Consider the following 4,879-nt stretch of genomic DNA (forward strand, 5'->3'; position numbering starts at 1 on the left):
TTACACTTTCTCCCTTTTTTACTTGTGCGAATCTCTACCAAATATATCTTTGTTATACCTGCTGGGTGCCATTCTTCGCCATGCAACGCGTCCGCTCCCCCTCTGTCCCTCCCCACCGCACCCCTTTCCCCTCGCTGACGCCCCCCACCGCAACAAGCAACCCAGTTCCGCCTATTGGTCAGCAGGGCGGGCGGCCGAACTCACCTGCACGTGTATGAAAACAATAATGTTGATGATGCTGCAAGTAATGTATGCGAGCAGTTTGGCAACAACGCCTCGCTGAGGGGGTGGACATCTCTCTCTCTCTCCCTCCCCCCCTCCCTCTGTGTGTGTGTGTGTCTGTGTGTGGGGGAATGTCGGTGCACTGCGTGTGGAAAACTCAACACACAGGGTGAGGTCAATATTTCTCTCCCTTCTGTATCAATATTAATTAAGAGCTGTTAGCTCGCCTGGCGCACACACTCACCCTTCATCAGCTTCCCATTGGCGCGACCGCAAGGGGAGACGATCAAAATGTTGCCTATATTGTTTCCAGTACAATATTGGTTTAAGCTGCGCTTTCGCGTTTTTTAAAGACCACGCGTCGTCATGGCTGTGCGTGTTTGTTTGGTCTGTGTTGAGAATGATCAGCTTCAAGCTAATTTTTTTAACTTGAAAGCAGATTTCTTAGTCCACGGTGCGTTGGAATGGTTGAGAAACTCAGTTCATCCTAACGATATGAGACTGTTTAATAGTTTTGGAATCGGCAATTGCGGCCTCTCTATTCACTTCGCCAGAAAATACAAATTTTGTTTCTCGTTTTTATGTTTTTGTTTTAGTCGTAAAGTAAAGTTCCTTGCCGTTTTTCCCGCCCTCTCAGTTCCCTCTTCTGTCCATGGCGAGCCGTTTTCCACTCTTTCAGAACGGGCTGTCTGATTAGAGTGAGCAGGCAAGCGAATCGCAACACGAAGGTTTTTTGCGATATTGTTTTACTACGAATACATCAGCAGCACGGGCCTTTTGACGGACGTTGTGACATGAGAATCACTTCCCGCGAGTGTTGTATGCATTTTTCAATGGCCCCGTGCATGCACGGTACGGCGCCAGCTGGGGGCCGCTAACTCCCCCTCTCTCCTGCCCTACCCCCATTCGCCCTGTTTCCCATTCCAGGAATCCCCCTCGCCACGCGAGAGCCGACGCATAAAACACAAGAGGAACGGTCCTACCTCGGCGTTGCCACAACGGTACGCGGCATCACGACGGGCGCAACGTGACGTCGTGTTCTAGGATACAAAGTTGTAAAAAAAATAAAATAAAATGTCAACACTTTGTAAACTGTAAAACGTAACCCTAATGAAAACTAGATTATGTATCCTAACATCGATCCAAACAAAAATAAAGTAGTACCGATATTTTTTTTAATTATCACACGGTAAGAATATCTTGGAATTCAAGCAGATTCCTTGGAAACTGTCTTGAAAACGAAGTAGATCGCTCGAAATCCAGGATGTAATTTTTACCGTGCAATGCGTGGGGAAACTTTATTCGTCTTTTGATTTTGCCTAGTATATATAAGAGCTATCGCAAGTTCAGTTGTATGGGGTGTAACAGTGTTGTGAGTTTGCCTACTCTTTCAGCCCACAATGCGCTAGGGTGGTCACAAATAAGGCTTTTGTGAGAATGTTGAAGTGCTTGTTGACACCAAGGGTGTAATTTAGTGAGGACAACTCTCAGAAAAAATTTCATCAAAATGGGACAATATTTGACCCTGCCGAATTGGTCTTAAACTTTTACATTGGATCCTTATGGAGAATTTGGCCAAAATCAAGATCGCATTTCGATAAAATAAAATACTCAAAATTGCGGAAAATCGCTTAAAATCGTAAATTTGTGCATATTATTTTCGAAATGAAATGTGTTGCGAATGCATGCGGCACGTATCCTGGCACGGTTTTTCGAGTAGATCACGTTTTTGACCGTTATATTTTAGTTCAGAAATTTTTTTTTGCTCTAGCCCAAATTTATTGATTTTGGCCAAATTCTCCATAAGGATCCAATGTTAAAGTTTAAGACCAATTCGGCAGGGTCAAATATTGTCCCACCAAATCACACCCTTTGGTCAACAAGCACTTCAACATTTTCACAAAAGCCTTATTTGTGACCACCCTAACAATGCGCCATGGCACTGTGACACGAAACAATATTCAAACCCGCATCACTAAACATGGAGGTGTTCGCTCTCACGACGTGATACCTGACCTGTGATTAAACTATGCTGTTAGTGTTGTCACATGAATGTGTGCGCCGCAGACATTCATGTTGACTACAGAAAGCTTGGTAGGTGTAGAAATTTACTTAATTTAGCTCTTTGTTTTGGTTTCATTTAACAAAGGAGCCTTCAGCATCAGAAGGGTGATTCCTTACTACGCGCGAGGAGGCTACCTACCTCGCGCGAAGGACCTCTCTCTCTCCTCTCGTCGTCGTCACACGCACGGGCAGAGGGAACACCATGCAGTACAGTGCCGCTTGTAGGAGTAATTTCCGTGGAAATACAACAAGTGCCCGCAGCGACATGGCGCTGTCCCCGCCTCGCGCGCCGTGCCTGTATGAGTCTGGTAGGAAAGCCCCTAAAGGGTTCGTTTAAAAAATTGGACAAAAGAAAACTCGACACGCGACAATGAACCGCTCACCTCGAGCGACCGTTTAGAAAACAGCTTACCTTTCGCTACCGTCTGGAAAATCGCTCAACTCTGCAGACCGTTTGGAAAACCGCTTAACTGACTTTTTTTTACATATATTGAGAGATTGGTATCATTAGAATCAGCGTCTTTCGGAGATTATGTATGCATGATGAATGTAAAAAAAGTAATTTTTTAAGCAGTTTTCCAAACAGTCTGCAGAGGTGAGCGTTTTTCCAGGCGGCCACCAGAGGCCAGAGGTAAGCGGTTTTCTAAACGGTTGCTAAAGGTTTTGGACGGTTTTTGTCCTCGCATATCGAACTGGGGAAGGATACGTCGATCGTACGTCGTCTTAGGGGCGTGCACAGCATGATAATTGTTAAATACGGTTTGCGAAAGTCTCTTCGTTTTCGCCTGTAAAGCCGCGTAATACCAGAAACGCACAACGCATCTCGCACATTTGCTCATCGCTTACGCGCTTCGAAAAAGGCATCGCACATCGCAGGAAATCTTCCTTTGTTTCCTGGAAGTAGAGCGCTAGACGCTGCGGAACGCTTTTTGCAGGGGGACTTCAAAGCTCACCTGCGAGCGAGCGCTCGCGCGAGCACCGTCGCTAGGATCCACGCCTCTACCTGGTTAGCTCGCGCGAGTGGGCTCTTCGCTCCGGTGAGAGCGCCATGCCAGTGAGTTCTCAGTAATCGCCCTGCTGTATGGCTGATGCGTGTCTGGCCGGCACCCTTGCCTGTCAAACATCTCAGTTTTACAAATTTTTTGTAAGCTCGAATTTTTAAGTCAAGTTGTAAATTTACGAGAGCACATTTTTTACTCGCCAATGGATTTCAAGTCGGTACGTGCTGCAGGTATTTTTACGATTCCAAATTGTATTTTTACAACTTGCGTCAAGGAAAATTTTCCTGTAAACCTACCTACTGTTATTCAGTGTCTATTTTTCACAGTGAATAGACTGGAATTTCGCTGTCCATGCCCGTTGGTTCGTGCAGCGCGTAAGCCGGGACCCGTACTCAGTCTGCACTACTTTGGACAGGGCAGCAGCGGTGCGGGTAGATGTGAGGACAAGAAAGGGACTGGGGGCGTGGAGCCCGGGTCCCCCCACGCCGCTGGCCGTTGGGACGGGACGAAGGGGGGGCTAGCTAACCATATACTAAAATAAAAACTGTAGGAAGTTGTTCTTATCGCACCCCGCTTTCTCTTTGCAAGATGATTTACACTGGAAGAAAAAAGGTGCCATACTCAGTCCCTTTGTATAGGCGTTACTGAAATAGTCGCTCTCTAAAGGTGCCATTGGCTCCCTAAAGGTGCTATTTTCGCGTATTTTCGGCAGTATTTGTCGCTGTACGAAAGGAATTAGTGCAGTAGCATCTTTGAAGGGTTGTTAAATAGTATACTACCCTAGTTTTTCCAGTGTAGCTTAAATTAGGTGAAATCAGACACGCATGTGCCTGTGCGCTCAAGTATATACGTGTTCACAACTACGTGTTTCGCCTGTTTCGCGACAGAGCGTGTTATTTGAAAGCAGAAACCGATTCTCTTTTCGTGACGTTGAGGAATATTGTTGCATGGCCCGTCCCGTGCCTTTCACCTACTCTGCTGACTGAGCAAATTCCCGCCCGTTTCTGCCGTGCGCCATCTCCCACTCGGTTCTCCGCACTCCGCTCTGGTCTATTCTCCAGCCCCCTGCTCAGACAATGCTCCCATTAGACCAACTACGCTCCGCGCGCCCCCCGTGCCCTGCGCCCGCCCTCCCGCACCTTTTCAGCTTCCTGCCTCACCGAGCCCAGTGCTGATCTGACTTCTGCGCGTTCAATTGTCCTGGCAGGCAAGCGGTGCATGCGTGTGTTACTTGGTTCTTCGCCACACTTTTGGAAGTCTTCGTGTGGTAAAACAAACGGCTTGCAAAGCTTCAAGTATCTGGACGCCTTACGTGTTTAGATCACAATTTGACAATGTCCCCTGTTCTGTAACCCCCCCTCCCCTCCGATGCTGGATTTCCCCTCTTCCGCCACGTAAGTACCTGCGCGCTTTACCCGCGACGTCCCACGCCGTGTGGTCGCCGGGCCTCGTGGAGAGGTCCTTCACTCCAGGAGGCTCTCTTCTCCAGGAGGTCGAGGTGCGCCCATAAGTTCCTCAATGTCGCAGAGGGTTGCGTGGGGCCACCGCAGTGAAACGCGGCTATCATGACGTCCCGTCAGCCCCCAGCCCCC

The sequence above is a fragment of the Frankliniella occidentalis genome, unplaced genomic scaffold (assembly GCF_000697945.3).
Source record: "Frankliniella occidentalis isolate FOCC.00 unplaced genomic scaffold, Focc_3.1 Scaffold7, whole genome shotgun sequence".
Lineage (NCBI taxonomy): Eukaryota > Metazoa > Arthropoda > Insecta > Thysanoptera > Thripidae > Frankliniella > Frankliniella occidentalis.